The 18,525-nt window shown below is 44.8% G+C and overlaps 1 long non-coding RNA gene across 5 annotated transcripts in view; it reads left to right on the forward strand.

The window, feature by feature from the left end:
• Positions 1–18,525, forward strand: part of LOC110259500 (uncharacterized) — a 175,400-nt gene that overhangs the window by 28,627 nt on the left and 128,248 nt on the right. For 2 of the 5 annotated variants that reach the window (XR_014838874.1, XR_014838876.1), the window contains exon 3: positions 6,020–6,094. This is a non-coding gene — a long non-coding RNA (uncharacterized LOC110259500). Of the gene's footprint in view, positions 1–3,023; positions 3,187–6,019; positions 6,154–18,525 lie in introns of all 5 variants that reach the window. The other 3 variants (XR_014838872.1, XR_014838875.1, XR_014838873.1) reach the window with 3 other exon arrangements.

The raw sequence follows: 18,525 nt of genomic DNA on the forward strand, positions 1-18,525 counted from the left end.
GTTTTGGACTCACTGTGCCTCAGAGACATGAACTTGTGTCCAGTAACAGCTCCTCAAGCCAATATCTAAACTATGGTGCTCCTGAAAGAAGGTGTGGTCCTGTAACAAGATGTCAATGACCAATCTGCCGTGACAATTTTCAAATTTTTTTTTTTTTTCCTTTTTTAAGGGCTGCACTTGTGGCATATGGAAGTTCCCAGGCTAGGGGTCAGATCTGAGCTGTAGCTGCCGGCCTGCACCGTGGCCACAGGTAGGCTCCGAGGTGCGTCTGCGACCCACACCACAGCTCATGGCAATGCTGGATCCTTAACCTACTAAGTGAGGCCAGGGATCAAACCTGCATCCTCATGGATACTAATTGGATTCATTTCCTCTAAGCCATGATGGGAACTCCTTCAGATTTTTAAGAAAAAGAATTAATTTGTTGATTCAATAAGTACGTCCTAGAATGCCTTGATTTTGTAAATGAACTAAGTTGTCCTTAAAGTCCAATTTCAAAAGAAAAATGATCCACTATTAAGTGACCATCATTGTGTCAAGAATTGTGGAGGAAATTTGGGAGAGAAAGAAGAGAACTAAAGAGTTTACTTTGTGAGGGGGAGGGAAATGGGAGTAAGAAAATAAGCAGAGGAGGAGTTCCTGCTTTGGCGCGGTGTGTTAAGAATCTGACTGCAAGAGCCTTTGGGGCGCTTCAGAGGTTCAGGTTTGATGCCCTGCAGTGGGTTAAAGGATCCAGCGTCTGTGGCTCAGATTCAGTCCCTGGCCCCAGGAACTCCCATATGCTGAGGGTGCGGCCATTAAAAAAAAGGAAGAAAGAGAAAAGAAAGGAAGAAAAAATAAACGGAAGAGTTCTCTTGTGGTGCAGTGAATTAAAGATACGTCACTGTCACTGCAGCAGCTAGGGTCACTGCTGTGGCTCAGGTTCCATCCCAAGCCCTGGAACTTCCAATGCTGCAAGAAAAAAAAAAAAAAAAAAAGAAAAGAAAAGAAACAGAAAAGTCAAATATAATACTGATTGTAGATTGTACAGATCCTTGAAAAAAGCAACCTCTGGAATTCCCCTCGTGGCATAGGGGAAATGAATCCAGTTAGGAACTGTGAGGTTTCGGGTTCAATCCCTGGCCTTGGTCAGTGGGTTAAGGATCTGGCATTGCCATGGGCTGTGGTATAGGTTGAAGACATGGCTCAGATCTGACGTCGCTGTGGCTGTGGCGTAGGCCGGCAGTTGTACCTCTGATTAGACCCCTAGCCTGGGTACCTCCATATGCTGCTGGTATGGCCCTAAAAAGATAAAAAGAAAAAAAAAAGCACCCCCACATTCTTATTTGTTAACTAATATTATATTATCTTTTCTAGTCTACTCCACACTTTCATTTCTCTTGTTTTTTTCAATTCCCTCAGAGGTAGGCTTTCCGGAGGCCATCAGAATTACAGGCTAATTACTCCTATTTTTAAAAGATTTATATTCTAAGATTTATATTCTGAAACAATATGCTAATGCTAAAGAACATAAAGGAATGAAAAATGAATAATACTTAACATAGAATCAAAATAGTAATTGAAAACTTCATGAGTTCCTGTCGTGGCGCAGGGGAAACAAATCCAACTAGGAACCATGTGGGTTCGATCCCTGGCCTCACTCAGTGGGTTGAGGATCCGGTGTGGCTGTGAGCTGTGGTGTAGGTTGCAGATGCGTCTTGGATCTGGCGTTGCTGTGGCTCTGGCGTAGGCTGGCAGCTACAGCTCCGATTTGACCCCTAGCCTTGGTATCTCCGTGTGCCATGGGTGTGGCCCTAAAAAAAAAGACAAAAGGCAAAAAAACAAACTTTATATACTTTGCATATAGAAGGAGGGAGGAGGCAAGTGGAATATTAGAATAAGAGCATTCTCCTCACTTTCCTCGGTTCTCAACTGAATTTGCTTTTTTTTCTTCTTGTTGCATACACTTAAAAGCCAAGTGTTAATAAAACGAATTTTGGAATCCTGGGAGTTCCTGTCATGGTGCAGTGGTTAATGAATCTGACTAGGAACCATGAAGTTGGGAGTTTGATCCCTGGCCTTTCTCAGTGGGTGAAGGATCCGGGGTTGTCGAGAGCTGTGATATAGGTTGCAGACGCAGCTCGGATCCCGCGTTGCTATGGCTGTGGCTCTGGCATAGGCCGGCAGCTGCAGCTCCGATTAGACTTCTAGCCTGGGAACCTCCATATGCCATGGGTGAGGCCCTAGAAAAGACAAAAAAAAAAAAAAAAGAATTCTGGAATCAAATGGTATTAGCAAAGTGTCTGACAAAATGATTCTGGGAGTAGTACATGGATGATTGAGATTCCTGGTGATTTCACCAAAAGCCTGGTAAATACTCAAGATGACCACAAGAGGGATGTGGTAGCTCTATATATTGTCTGAAGCAGGACCCTGAGTATGGGGCTGAATCTATTTGCTGGAGTGAAGGACAGGCTTTTGGACTGCTTTGCGAATTAACATGGCCTACAGCCTGAAGGCTTGAAGAAATGAGTTTGAGTCTAAAAAGAAAGAGGGTGCATATGAATAAGAGTAGAAGGTTAGATCCATGGCCAAGTGACAGCATTCTTCATCATACAACACAGCACTGTGTTTCATTTCTCTGTTGTCATTTCATTGTCATACTGGAAAGTGAAAGGAGCTGGTAATTTGCATATGAGTAAAGGTTTACCAGACAGAACAAGTGGCTGTCTCATACCTGTGTATACTATATTTTATTTATTTATTTTTTGCTTTTTAGGGCTGCACCCGTAGCATTATATTTTAAATTATATTCTAACTGACATGATTTTTATTTTAGCATATTTGCAGAAAGGAAACTAGTTTCAATGTTTAAGTTTTTAATTCCTAGCCATTAACAGGAATTGTCATTAGATAGTAATCACAAATAGTTGTGCGATATTTATTTAAGTACCGCACTGTCCTAAATGCTTTGTATACATTGTCTAATGGAATTCTCGCAGTAGTCTCAAGGAAATAATACTCTTGGTATTCCCATTTTGTAGATGCAGAAACTGAGGTGAAGTATATTACATGGGTCACATAGCAATTGAATAGCAAAGCCAGATTTGAAGCCAGACTGACTCCAGAACCTATGCTGCTAACTACGAGGCTCTGCTGCCTCATAACGGTACTGGGTCTGATATTTTACCTCCACACATACAGAAGGTAAGTTTTAGAATACTAGTTTAATCCATTATTAACAGCAGTTATTTTAGGCCCTTGAATAAAACAGAAAAAAAAATTAATGTAGTTTGGGTTCCAGAACAACTATAAAGTTCAATCTGTAATATAATTCATATGGTCAAGTTTATATTTTTAGTTATTTGACTGTATTTTATTTTACTTTTTAATTTTATGGCCACATACAAAGCATATGGAAGTTCTGGGCCCAGGGATTGAATCGGAGGTGCAGCTGCAGCAACTCCTGATCCTTTAACCCACTGCACCACAGCAGGAACTCCCCAAGTTCGTATTTTTCAAGTAATCTCTTTAAACTAGTGATTCAGATGATGGGTTTTTTTCAGTCTTTCCAAAGATGAATATCATTCTGTGGCACCTTCCATCTTCATGAAATAAAAATGTGGCATACTGCAAGGATTTGTCATTTTTATTCTCCTTGGAATTTTTCATGTACTTGAGCAGATTTCAGGAGACAGTTCCCACTTTTCCATTTGGGCATGAGCTATACTTTATTGGAGTACATTACACGGCATCACGTCACTCGAGTCTGATTCAACAGAACTTGGGCCAGTGAAGCATAAGGAAGTATTAAGTCAGGTTATGTCTCTGTCCCCAGGGGTGGTAACAATTAGCAGGTTTCATTTTATACTGAATGCCTGGTAACCCACCATCCTGCTCTCCTAATAGGAGAAAAGAGGAATGGAGGATGACCCTGGAGGAAAAGTAAGGCACCAATGAATCAAAATAAGATGTCACTTTGATTAGACAGGACATTTACATTCCGGTGATGGTGCAGTCTCATTGCACAGGATACAAGTCAGTCGCTTAACCTTACTTAGATTTTCATTCAGATTTGGAAAACGGCCGTTGGACAAGTTGAAGGAGCTGTGCATGAAGTCCCTATTTGGGGGGGAGGGTATAGAACTGATGAAAGCAGAGATTTGCTCTTTATGAAGACCTATTTTTTTTATTATTGTTATTATTTTGCCTTTTGTCTTTTTAGGGCCACACCCAAGGCACATGGAGGTTCCCAGGCTATGGGTCTCATCGGAGCTGTAGCTGTTGGCCAACTCCACAGCCACAGCAATGCCAGATCCAGGCCGCGTCTGTGACCTACACCACAGCTCACGGTAACACCAGATCCTTCGCCCACTGAAGATAGAACCCACATCCTGATGGATGCTAGTTGGGTTTGTTAACCGCTGAGCCACGGCAGGCACTCCTTTTCTTGAGGAGGTGGGAGCCTTTTCACTTAAAAGGCCAGAATTCTAATTTATTCTTGATCAGAATGTTATAACAAAAGGAACCCTATTCTAGGACTTGAGCCTGAACTTGGGTTCTAGAAATAGAGAAAAGTCGTTAGATATTTAAAACCTAAACTTTCTTTGTTTTTAATGGCTGCACCCATTAAAAGTTCCAGGCCAGGGATTGAATCTGAGCTGCAGCTGTGACCTGTGCCACAGCTGCAGCAACTGGATCCTTTAACTCACTGTGCCAGACCAGGGATGGAACCCGAGACTTTGCAGCAAACTGAGCTGCTGCAGCCGGATTCTTAAGCCACTGCACCACGGCAGGAACTCCCTAACCTTTTTAATTTTTTTAATTGATATATAGTTGATTAAAAACAATACAGATGATTTACAGTGTTGTCCTAATTTCTGCTGTACAGGAAAGTGGTTGTTATACATTTATATATTCTTTTTAAAATATACTTTTCCATTATGGTTTATCACAAGATATTAAATATATTTCCCTGTGCTATATAGTAGGATCTTATTGTTATTCATTCTATATATAATATTTTGTATCTGCTAATTCCAAACTCCTGATCCATACTTCCCCCACCCCCTTCCCTTGGCAACCACAAATCTGTTCTCTATGTCTATGAGTCTATTTCTATTTCTTAGATAAGTTCCTTTGTATCATATTTGAGATTCCATGTATGTGATATCATATAATATTTGTCTTTCTCTTTCTGACTTACTTCACTTAGTATGCTATCTCTAGTTACATCCATGTTGCTGCAAATGGCCTTATTTCATTTTTATGGCTGAGTAATACTCCATTTGTGTGTGTGTGTGTGTGTGTGTGTGTGTGTGTACATATACATATACTACATTTTCTTTATCCATTCATTTGTTAATGGATGCTCAGGTTGTTTCCATGTCTTGGCTGTTGTGAATAGTGCTACCAAGAACATAGAGGTGCATTTATCTTTTTGAATTATAGTTTTGTCTGGATATATGCCAGGAGTGGGATTAATAGATCGTATGGCAACTCTGTTTTTGTGAGGAACTTCCATACTGTTTTCCATAGTGACTGGACCAACTTACATTCCCACCAAAGGTGTAGTAAGTTTCCCTTTTCTTCACACCCACTCCAGCATTTGTTATTTGTGGATTTTTTAGTGTGTCCCTTCTGACTGGTGTGAGGCCACTTTTGTGGGTTCCACAGAGGAGACAGTGACAGGTGCTTCTTGCATTCAGGGCAGTTAGCAACCATGCATGTGTGTCTGGTTCCTGCTTGATAGGGATATTTGGAAATAAATTATTCAGTATTTCATTGTTTTCCACTTAGCTTTATACTGAAAATCTCTAGGCTGGAAACACCATTTTTTCTGATGCTTTTCCTTTTTCTAGTTGGCATGTGTGCTTGCCAATTCTTCCTTTTATACTTAGCATTATCTTTTCTAAAAATATCTGCTTGTCAACCTGGTCTCAAATGCTTGTCACTTTTAATGGCTGTCTGTATAATCTTATTCTTTCTGAGCTTCATAAGTTTATTCCACTTAATCCTCTATGCTTCTGTTTTTTTGCAGGGTATGAAGAGAGATTTGCTGCATTTCAGAATCTAAACCAGCGCTTGCTTTTCATCACTGTGAGGCTACACACAGGTATTGAATTCTCTGGCACTGGGCACACCAAGGTATTCTCTGCCACTGGGCATGCCAAGGTATTGAATTCTCTTCTCTGAAGTCTATATCTGTGGGTCTGACTGGGCCACTTGCTCAGCAGGAGGTCTCAGACACCAAACTGGGGAAAAATGAAGCTGACAGAGTGTGTGATATTTCCAAAGAGTCATTTAGGTTCTGTCTATTACTGCAGTGTTCAAAACAGAGACAAGTTCAATGCTGTGATTAAAGTGACTTTCACCATTAGCCTCTTTGTTCCTGTAAGATTTAGTGTTAGGCTACAGCTGGTTAATCATTTGGGGGTGTAATGGTTAGCGAAAGCTATTTTTCTCCAAAGGGCCAGTTATTTCTTTAGTTTTTCTCTAAAACTTCAGCTTTAGCAGGAGAGAGCCATAAATTTTGTGACATAGCTGCCTCCTTATCTGTCTTGGGAGTTATAGACTGCACATATAAGATAATTCATGTACCTCTGCATAATGAGGTGAGTTTTATAAATCATAAATCTTCACTTAACATGCAGGTGGTGTTGGGTGCCAGCTTTAGGAAAACTGATGCAGTTGCCAAGTTCATGAATGTCATAAATCATTCATGTTAAGGTAGCCCAGAATCATGCCATCCTCTAAGGCAGACCAATTTCAAGGTGGTTGTTAAACACAAAAATGTGAATCTGGATGGTGGTTTTTCAAAATCAAATGCACTTTTTATTTGAAGAATAAAACTAAATTATCTTTCTTTTTTTAGTTGGAGTCAGTGTTCTAAGACCCTCCCTTCAACCTTAAAGAATCTATCAATAGTAATATCTTTTCGTTCCTGATCCCTGAATTCTCTCAGAAATACATCACAAAATGCATAGTCTGTGTATTTGCAGTCCAGACCATTAATGTGAGGAGAATGAGATTCAGATGTTTCAGTAAATCTTGAGGCACATCATGAGGGGTATTTTCTTGTGCTATGTTTTACCTGAAGTTCCCATGGATAGTAGGCAAACGTAGCTCTCTTCTACTCTGCCTGATTCTTCAGGGCCAATGATGGTGAAGGACAAGGGCCTAAAGAGGAATGACCCCTGGGACAGAAAGCTCCAAGCTATGCAGTGTGTTGTGCCCCACTAAGCCACCGGCTTTATCCAGACTCCTGGAATATGGATTCTATGTACTTATGTGTGTATGTATGTATGTATTTTTTAGGGCCGCACCTGCAGCATGTGGAAGTTTCCAGGCTAGGGGTTGAATCTGTGCTACAGTTGCCAGGCTACACCACAGCCACAGCAACGTGGGATTCGAGCCACGACTGTGACTTACACCGAAGCTCATGGCAACGCCAGATCCTTAGCCCACTGAGTGAGGCCAGGGATCAAACCCTCATCCTCATGGATACTAGTCAGGTTCTTAAGCTGCTGAGCCATGATAGGAACTCGTGGAATATGGATTTTATACTGAAGTGTTTCATCTGAAAGTTGATCATTTGGTAGATGAAGACGAGGTGGGATGAGATTGTCCTCAGAAAGGAAAACATGCTAGTGCTTTCGGTGAGAAGTCTTCAAAGAGAAAAATAGAGAAAAATGAAGTTTTGCTTGAGGATATTAGGTTCTCATGGGTAGGTAGTTATCCTTTTGCGTAGGCTCCACCTCGGGGCCATATGCTAGATGACACATGACTTCTCTTCAGTGTATCTCATAAGTCCTTTTGAGGTGGGTGGGTAGCCTTGAATGAAGATTGTAGGGGCTACTTCCAGGCAGAACATCTTTCTCCCCGAGTGCGTTCTCCCCCTCTCCCACTGCAAGCTCACTATTTCTTTGTTGCTTTTTTGCTTTTTAGGGCCGCACCTGCGGCATATGGGAATACCCAGGCTGGGGATCAAATCAGAGCTGCGGATGCCAGCCTACACCACAGCCACAGCAATGCAGGATCCTAGTGGCATCTGCGACTTACACCACAGCTCATGGCAATGTCAGATCCTTAACCTACTGAGCGAGGCCAGGGACTGAACCTGTGTCCTCGTGGATACTAGTTGGGTTCATTACCATTGAGCCACAGTGAGAACTCCATATCCACTATTTCTTTATGCCTCCATGCCTTGTATATATTTTGCCACCTTGTGTATATTTCTGACATGCTCTTCTTTTTCTTATCCAACTGTTAAGCTCCTGCTTATCCTGTAAAATCATCTTAAATCTCACCTTCTCTGGCTTTCAGAGACAGAGCTTTTCACTTGATCCTCTGTGCTTCTAGATCATTTATCCACAGATCTGTTATGACTTACACATGGGAGTTTAATTATTTGTCAGCATGTCCAAAATCCTTCCCACTAGACTGTGAGCCCCACCCCCGCCTTTTTTTTTTTTTTTTTTTTTTTTTTTTTTTTTTTTTTGCTTTCTAGGGCCACACATATGGAAGTTCCCAGGCTAGGGGTTGAATCAGAACTGCTGCCAGCCTACACCACGGCCACAGCAATGGCAGATCTGAGCCACATCTGTGACTACACCACAGATTGTGGCAACTCCAGATCCTTAACCCACTGAGCAAAGCAGGGGATCGAACTTGCATCTTCATGGTACTAGTTGGGTTCATAACCTGCTGAGCCACAATGGGAATTGCAGCTGTGGGCATCTTAAGGACAAGAACAGAATTTTATTTATGTAGACATTGCTGGTACCTACCATATCTGACACCAAGTGGAAACTCATTGACTAAATCTCATCCTTTTTTTTTAAATTAAAAAAATTAACATAATCCTTGGGAGAAAACAGAGCTTTTTAAAGTTATATTTCATCATAATTTATGAATGCTAAGACAAACTCATGGAGCATTTACTTGGGTCCCTAAGGGTAGAGAGTGACAGAGGCAAGGAGCAATTTTCCACATTCTCAATGTGTCCTGGGATTTTCTGTCGATATGGGCAGATGATGTCCTGTTCCTTATTCCTGAGTAGAATCTCTATAACTTGCATGTCTTTGTCTACTCGCCGCAGTCATTCTAATCTAGGTGACATCTTTTCACGCTTGCACTGTAGCAATTATAGCAGGTATGACTCTTGGTTTGCAAATTCATGTGTTTATAAGCTTTACTTATTTATTTATAAGCTTAAATGAAGGTAAACTCGAATTATATACTCCTATCCCATCTAACTGGTGGGAGTTTTAACCTCACTGATGTTTCATCTTCAGGCTTGAATTATGGTTCCAGGATCTTATGTTTTGCCAAGAGGTTGGAAGGGGCTTTGAGTAGCTGGTTATTGATGAGACATGTGCTGTCCCATTATTTGCACTGTCCCTTCAGGTCCAGGGCCTGAGTGTCTGCTCTTCATCTTTGGCTCACAGAAATCTTTGCTGAGGCTCTGACTCCTGTAGCCTAGAGTTCTGTTTCCTAGTAGTATCATGGGGCCAGTCTTCTTTAGGATCATATTCCCTCCTCTAGTGCTGCCAAGGAGCAGGGCCTCGGTCCCCCCTGTTCCAGGTCCTACACATTCATCTTCATCTACAATCCAGGGGGATCTCTTTCTAGTCTGCTTGGAGCACTTCCCTCCATCATGCTGCTCTGAGGCTGCTTTTCTCAATCTCTGGCTTCTGTCCTGCTCTTTTATAGTGATTTTTTTCCCCTCTTTTGGCTGCCCCATGGCATGCGGAATTCTCAGGCCAGGGATCAGATTCCAGCTGCAGTTGCAACGTACACCGCAGCTGGGGCAACGCTGGATCCTTAACCCCCTGTGCTGGGCCGGGAATTGAATCCGTGTGCCAGCGCTCCAGAGAGGCTGCCAATCCCATTGCACTACAGTGGAAACTCCTTTTTTGGTAAACTTAACGGTCTTTTACTTATTTGTTTGTTTTTTGTCTTTTTAGGACTGCACCATCGGCATATGGAAGTTCCCCGGCTAGGGGTCGAATTGGAGCTACAGCTGCTGGCCCACGCCACAGCCACAGCATCTGCGACCTATACCACAGCTCACGGCAATGCCGGATCCTTAACCCACTGAGTGAGGCCAGGGATCGAACCGTCGTCCTCATAGATACCAGTCAGGTTTGTTAACCACTGAGCCACGACAGGAACTCCTTAATGTTCTTTTTTTTTTTTTTTTTTTTTTTGTCTTTTGTCTTTTTTTTGTTGTTGTTGTTGTTGTTGTTGCTATTTCTTGGGCCGCTCCCGCGGCATATGGAGGTTCCTAGGCTAGGGGTCGAATCGGAGCTGTAGCCACCGGCCTACGCCAGAGCCACAGCAACGCAGGATCCGAGCCGCGTCTGCAACCTACACCACAGCTCACAGCAACACCGGATCGTTAACCCACTGAGCAAGGGCAGGGACTGAACCCGCAACCTTGTGGTTCCTGGTCAGATTCGTTAAACACTGCGCCACGATGGGAACTCCCCTTAATGTTCTTTTACATTCCAAATCCTTATCACTACAACCAAAACTTTCATTTCCTGTTCCTTAAATTTCCAGGAGAGTTTAAGGGAAATATCTGTCATCCAGTTCTTTCAGCAAAAAAAGACAAGAAAAATTTTAAATCCTGCCATATGCTAAGCTCCTAATTGGCTTCCATGCCTTTTAATTTTCTCTTCTCCCTTCAAGTTATTTTGTACATTCCAATCAAAATAGTTGTTCTAAAACTCCTGCCCAGAAACCCTCAGTGGCTTCTCACTGTCTCTGGAATAAAATCAAAGCTCCATGTTCCGTAGTCTGCCATTAGGGCTTTCCGTGATTTTCTTCACCTTAGAAATCTGACTTCCCATTACTCCTTTGTCAGTGGCCCCTGCTCTTCTAGAACATGTATCCACAGTTCTGTCTGACCCTGTTCCTCTAACCCACAGCTCCACCTCCCCACTCCCCATGATTTCCGTCTCACCACACATGGCTGATGCGACACCCGATTAAATTCCTGCCCCTTCAGAAAGCTTGGGGGTCAGCCCATTCCGCAGTGGTCTAGTCTGCCATAAACCTAGTTCTTGTCCATCCATCCATTTGGTACCTGAGGTTATAGTTTATCGTCTGGTGCATGTTTCTGCCTTTCTCATCTCGATTTGTGAGCCTCTCAGTCAAGAGGCCTTCCCTTTCTTACATCCTGAGCCACCACAGAGCTCTTCGTAGTATGGAGCGCTCACTCAGTCTGATTAATGATGATGATAGCATGGACTTGGGGTCCTTCCTAAGCATACCCAGCCCTGCCATATAATGAGAAGCAGGAAAATGAAGAGAAAAGGGGGCGAGGATTCATCACTGCCATAAAGATAATGAGTGTTTCACTGGTTATGCCCCTTTGCTGGCCTCCAGCACCAGAAGAAGCATTTGCTCTAACAGTGACGGACACATTCCACTCTCAGAGTAAGAGAGTCAGAGCTCCTGCCAGTGGTGAGCACTCTGGCTTTGCTGTCCTTTGGCTTCTCCATAGGCTGCCCTGCCTTGTCCTTCACAATAGGTTTCTCTGTCACGCGTGCAAATGAACCAGTCCTTCCTGAACAAACCAACTTCCCTGATGCCTGCTCGGAGTCATGCTCCTTCCACCCAGCTGTGGCCAATAAACACAAATGGTTGCTTTTCACTTCTTTTTGGCTGATTCTGTGATGGTGTCTTCATACAAGGACACAGGTGGACGAGACAGACAGCTCCAGCCTCAGCCCTTGGAGCTCCATGGGGACTTCACTCGCTCCCTTATACCAGCTTCCTGTGACCCCCCTCCGCCCTGCCAAGTCCTTTCTGGGTCTCATTCATGTCGATCTAGTGATAGGGAACAGGCAGAGAGAATGCCAGCATCACCACGGTGGTTTGACTAGATAACCTTAAAATTCCTTCCAATACTTCAAATCGTTGATCTTCTAGTTTTCACTTGCATAGTTTTTAATCAACAGTTAAAATCCCCCAGCTGTTTGCTGATATCTTCAACCTCCTCTCCTTGGCCCCTTTTCCGCTTGAGAGATTTATTCTAGCCCTCAGGCCTTCTCTCAGTGTCCCGAATGTATTGCTTCTCCCTTCCCATACGCCTTTTCTTCTCCCTAGGTCCCTTTTCTCCCCACCAGCCATTTCTCTAACCCTACTTAGCCTTCACGTCCCCCACAATTTAAATGTCACTTGTGGCTCTGGCGCAGTAGGTTAAGGATCTCCTGTTGTCTCTGCAGCAGCTTGGGTTTGATTCCCAGCCTGGCACCATGGGTTAAGGATCCAGCACTGCCACAGCTGTGGCGTGGATTGAAGCTGCTGCTCAGATTCGATCCCTGGCCCGGGGAACTTCCATCTATCTTGAGTGTGGCCAAAAAAATAAAAGATAAGTGTCATTTGTGTAGTCAAGCTTCTCTTATCCCCAGACTAGATTAGGTTCCTAACGCCCAGGCCAGTCTGCCTGCTATCTTCTACAGCACTTTGTGCCCTTATATTCATTAAACTGCTTCTTAGTAAAAACTCATTTGGTGTTTATCTTCACCAGTATTTTGAAAGCTTCATGGGCTCAGGGACTGTGCCAGAATTTTCTTGCCAGCACCTAGCCCAATGCCTGACACCTAGTAGCTGTTCAGTAAACATTCATCAAGGAGTTCCCGTCGTGGCGCAGTGGTTAACGAATCTGACTAGGAACCATGAGGTTGCAGGTTCAGTCCCTGCCCTTGCTCAGTGGGTTAACGATCCGGTGTTGCTGTGAGCTGTGGTGTAGGTTGTAGATGAGGCTCGGATCCCGCGTTGCTGTGGCTCTGGCGTAGGCCGGTGGCTACAGCTCCGATTAGACCCCTAGCCTGGGAACCTCCATATGCCGCGGGAGCGGCCCAAAGAAATAGCAAAAAGACAAAAAACAAACAAACAAACAAAAAAACATTCATCAAGTGGCCAACTCTGCTTCCCACTTCAATTCTGCATTTCCCCTGGTGTTCATTCATATATTGGTTTACTGCTTTCTGCTGTTTGTACATTTATGCACATCTGTTTAATGTTAGCTACCTTAAGTTGTACTTTTCCTGGAGGGCGGAGAATGCATGTATATAATTTGCTTTGTATAGCACTTTGTATGTGGGTGTATCTGTGTATATCTCTTCCCTCCAGAACATAGGGAAAGAATGAGGAGGTAAAATCGAGAAGATGGCAGTGTTACCATGGAAGAGACTCTAAAACTGTCAAGCTGACTTGTGACCCCTTGTGTTATCCTTGGGGGTGCCCGGGGTGCAAGGGACAGGATGTGGGGCAGGGTGGTGACAGCACAGGCGATTGTATGACTTTGCTAACAGTAGCTTTGCTCAGACCTGTGGTACGTACTGCAGGGTAACAGGAGGAGGGAATGGGGATGCTTTGGGAATTTGAGAAGATGGGGGGGAGTGGGCAAAGTTTAAATCCATAGGCCTCATTTTCCATGAGGCTATTAGAGTGCTGTTAAGACAAGGAGAGTGCTGGCTCTGACAGCAGCTCCTCTTGTTATGACCCCTTTGGTGGTATTTTTATTTTTAAAATAAAGGTTGAAGAATAGCTTTTACGGTTGTAACTGGAGCAATGACAAGCAGGCCTCCTGGGGTGTAATCATGAAAAAAACAAAACAAAACAAGGGAATTCCTGTTGTGGTACAGCGGAAACGAATTTGACTAGTATCCATAAGGTTTCGGGTTTGATCCCTGGCCTTGCTCAGTGGGTTGGGGATCCGGCATTGCCGTGAGCTGTGGTGTAGGTCACAGATGCAGCTTGGATCCCATGTTGCTGTGGCTGTGGTGTAGGCCAGCAGCTACAGCTCCGATGGGACCCCTAGCCTGGGAACATTCTTATGCCACAGGTGTGGCCCTAAAAAGAAAGAAAAAAACCCAAAAAACAAAAAACCCTGCTCAGTAGTGACGGTCCTCACTCCACACCAGGACAAATGCTTTTCTCGCAGGTGTTAGAAAGCCGAAGTATTCGAAAGCCATACAGTCACTTTACGTGATAAAACGTGATCTCAATTAGGTACTTTACGTGTTCAACCCAGGTTCTGTCAATGTCTCCTAAGTCTTTCAGGATTAAGCTATTTGTCCTCCCTCATCTGGGGCTTGCTACACGTGAAAAGAGGGGTGAGTCCCTCTTTCTTTCCTGAAGTTTCTGAGCCTTCCAGTGTTAGAGCAGCAAAGCATGAGGGGGCAGGAAACATCACACTTGTCTCGTATTGTTGAAGCTGGCTTTGTGCTCTCCAGGAATAGCCCATGTTTGAATCTGCCTTTGTCTCATTTTTGTGACAAAGAAATCTGTACTTCCGTCCACACGCACGCTTGAGCTGGGCAAATACACACTCCCCTATCAGTTGCTTTCTTCCTCTCTAGTCCCTAATAATTCAACAGTATTTCCAGTTTCTCCATGAGAAACCACTTCTTTGCTCACATAAGCTCTGACTATGGGCAGATCCCAGCATTGTTAAAGCAGCTGCTAGCCCATACAATGCTACATTTCTTGGGCTTGAATCAGAAATTAGCCCATTTTGCTCCTCTAACTGCGTGAGACACATGTTAATCTCTCCGAGGCTTCCCCTTGAAGCCCTTTTCGTTAGGTTCCTGGAGAAATGCAGGCACCTTTCTTTTTTTTGGAGGTGGGTACTGACAGCATAACCAACACTTCTCACCAAATAAATTTTTTCAGAAACTTTCTCTTACTGTCCAACAGCTTCTTTTTGAAGATTTCAGAGTTTCATAACTGTTTCTCAGCTCCTTTTTTTTAGGGCCATACCCACAGCATGTGGAAATTCCTGGGTCAAGCATCAAACCCATGCCACAGCAGCACCCTGAGCCATGGCAGTGACAGGGTGGGATCCTTAACCTGCTGCACCACACGGGAACCCCTCAACAGTTTTCTATGAAAATGTGCGTCTTTGCTAACACCTCACTTTGGTATGACATGGGTAACTACACAGAGGAGCCTCTGTCAGAACTTCCAAATAGCACTGTGTAGTTACTGTAATTAAACAGGGATTTGAGGAACTCTTTCATTTCTTTCTTTCTTTCTTTCTTTTTGTCTTTTTTGCCATTTCTAGGGCCACTTCCGTGGCATGTGGAGGTTCCCAGGCTAGGGGTCGAATCGGAGCTGTTGCTGCCAGCCTACGCCAGAGCCACAGCAACGCGGGATCCGAGCCACATCTGCAACCCACACCACAGCTCACGGCAACGCTGGATCCTTCACCCACTGAGCAAGGCCAGGGATCGAACCCGCAACCTCGTGGTTCCTCGTCGGATTCATTTCTGCTGCGCCATGATGGAAACTCCAGTCTCGTTCATTTCTGAGTGAGGGTAGCTGACGTCATTTTCTCCTTCTCTTTTCTGTTACGGAAGCTTAATTGTCTCATCTATAAAACAGACCTCCATCGTTTCCTCGCCTCGGTAAGGATTGATAAGTAAGACATTTGAGCATAAAGATAACTCTGGACGGGGTTCCCGTCGTGGCGCAGCAGAAACGAATCCGACGAGGAACCACGAGGTTGCGGGTTCGATCCCTGGCCTTGCTCAATGGGTGAAGGATCCGGCGTTGCCATGAGTTGTGGTGTAGGTTGCAGACATGGCTCGGATCTGGCATTGGCGTGGCTGTGGTGTAGCCTGGCAGCTGTAGCTCCAATTAAACCCCTAGCCTGGGAACCTCCATATGCTGCGGATGCGGCCCTAAAAAGCAAAAGGCAAAAAAAAAGATAGCTCTGGATGGACCACAGGCCCTGGGGAAGTAATCTGCAGATTTTCACAAAGAAGGCAAGGAGAGGATTTCCCTGGTGGCTTAGTGTGTCAAGGCTCCAGTGTCACTGCAGTGGCGGATTTAGTCCCTGACCCAGGAACTTCTGCATGCTGCAGGCATGCCCCCACCCCCCAAAAAAGGGAAAGGTGAGATGAAAGGCATATTTATAGAAAGAAGAAAAGAAGATGCCTAGTTTCATCGGTGTTTTTCTGAACCCCATCATAACCCCTGCCACCTCCACCTTGGTTTAGAGCTGCCTTGTCACATGCAGGTCCCTATTAGAGCCCCAAAACATGGTTGCCTAGAGCAGAGACAGCACCTATAAGATCAGTAATCCTTGGCTCTTGTAGTCCAGATGCATTTGTGTCTGTGTCTGTGACTTTAATGTGCGAGGGATAAATATCACTTTTGACGAAATGGCTGAATGTCTTTCCTCTCTCATGACAAAAAGATATCTTGGTCTCCTGGTTGAGAGTCAGAGACTGCCTTGCAAGCAATTGAAAGGCTGCAACCCAGGGCTGCTGTCAAACCAGCAGATGGAGTAGCAGTCCTTCTGTGTGTGCCTTTGGGCCCACCTGGGCTGGTGTGCTGGGGGATGCTAGCACCCCCCTCCCCCTCCCCGTTGCCAGAAGGCACAGGGAAATGAATACAGATGATTGCACCCCATTGCTGTTGTCCTGTCTGCAGAGGAGTTTGGTAAAATACAACCCTGGGAAAGCTGTTTTCATGCGTCTCTCTGGAATTACGACAGAAGCAATTCTAAGGAGTGAGTGCTTTTGGGCCTGAGATAACTGTAGGGCACAAGAGAAGGAAAAATGCAGAAGTGACAGAATCATGTCCTGGGCACAGTCCCCTCACCCCTCAAAAACCTTGGTGAGGACACAGGAATACAACCAGTGGCTCCTGGTGGGAAAAGGCAGGCCTAAGAGGAAAATTTGGACAATGAAGCTGAATTACCTACCATCTGCCTAATTCATTCTTCTCTGAATTGCCGCACCAGAGTCCCTCTCACTAAAATCTGTAGATTGCCTAAGAAATTTACTTTGGGGCCAATAGAAGAAATTAAGCTTCCCTGAGATGATTTCTTCCTGTTCTCTAGAGACCCACCGCACAGCTGAATATTGAGCAGCTCTCAGTAAATAGGTGGCATTAATGGCACTGTCACTGAGAATTCTCTCCTGCCCTCTCAGGCCAGTAGGACCCCCTCTGTGAGAGGGAGCGTTCACCCCACCTCTTCCAACGTGAATGGGAAGGGGCTTCGGAATGGAGCATGGGCAGTGGCTAGAGTTCTCGTTCCTGAGGGCAGGGCCTGCGTCTCTCCTCCCAGACGTCCTCCATCTAAATAACCCAAATCCGGAAGTAGGGCCGGAGTGGGGGCTCAAGACAGCCTCCATAACCAACAGCCTGAGCACTGTAGACGGCCCAGAAAGCCAGAGGGGAGGGGTCCTCCTGCCTGGTCCTTTGCTCAGTCCTCAACTGAGGGCAGTTGAGGTGCTTGGGTTCTTGGCTGCGGAATAGGTGGGGTGGTCTGCTCTTCATTGGGAATCCAGAAGTGTCTGGCAAGTCTCTTGGCCACAGGCCTCCCTGGAGTCCAGAGCTCTTTGAAGAGAAGAAATAGTTCTAGGAACAAGGAATCTGCTGCTCTTGATGAAAAAGTTGAGAGGGAAGAAAATGAGACTAACAGAAGCTGAAGAGAACTGTCTGAGGCTGAAGAGAATGTTAATGGCTCTGCTTCAGAGCTTCAAAGCCTGTGCCAGATAGGACTGTGCGCAGACGCCTCTGCTGTCACCTACAGAATACTTACTCAGGACTGAGGCTTGCAAGTGATCACAGCCTGACCTTCCCAGAGCAAGAAACTGTGCTTGCTGGATGGAGAAAAGAGAAACCGTTGGGAGATCCTAGGCCTGGCTCAGCTACTTGCGGTCCAGCTGGTCTCTTCTACATCAAACAACAAAGGGGATCCTGGAAGAATTTAAGGGCAAGGGAAATGGCTCTCATTGAACAAATCTGGGTAACAGTTGTCTTGTTTCCCTATTTACAAAATGATAGCTGCTATGGATTGAATTTTGTCCTCTTAAAATGTGTATGTTAAAGCCCTAAAAAAAAAAAAAAAAACCCTAACCTCCACTGTGATGGTATTTGGAGAAGGGTCTTTGGGAAGTAAATAGGTTTGGGTTTAGGTGAGGTTATGAGAGTCAGACCCTCACGATGGCATTACTGCCCTCATCAGAGCAGACCTGAGAGGACGTGCTGCCTACCCTACCCCTCCCCACTCCCCCCCTCCATGTGAGCACACAGCAAGAAAGCGGCCATCCATAAGCCAGGAAGAAAGCCCTTGCAAGAACTCAACCACACTGGTGCCCTGACCTCGGACTTCTAGCCTCCTGAACTGTGAAATAAACTTAAGCCACCCAGTTATTTTGTTAAGGCAGCAATAGCTGACTAATAGCTTAGCTCTAGGGGATGCTGTGGGTACCCTGCCCCAATTCCCTTACCACGTCAGTGTATCCATTTCTCTAGCTGCTCTGTTGATTTCCAGTGGCTCACAGATGCCCCCTTCTTCAGAAAATTGCTCTTGGTAGATGGAAGACCCCTTTTGCAACCCCTGCAGCTTTCAGCCAAGGGAATACAAAGGCCTCAGGAAGCATCACTTCTTTACCTCAAAGAAGATTGAATTCTTTGGTGCCGTTCATGCTCCTGATTGTCCCGTGGGATCAGGCCGAGGCCACATACGCAACTGTGACCACCTCCTTTTTGACCATTTCTTGCTTCTTTCAT

Source organism: Sus scrofa, chromosome 2, assembly GCF_054392235.1.
Source record: "Sus scrofa isolate SSC_HxYL_T2T_F1_AM1 chromosome 2, Sscrofa_HxYL_maternal_Yorkshire_Landrace_v2.0, whole genome shotgun sequence".
In the NCBI taxonomy this organism is placed as follows: domain Eukaryota; kingdom Metazoa; phylum Chordata; class Mammalia; order Artiodactyla; family Suidae; genus Sus; species Sus scrofa.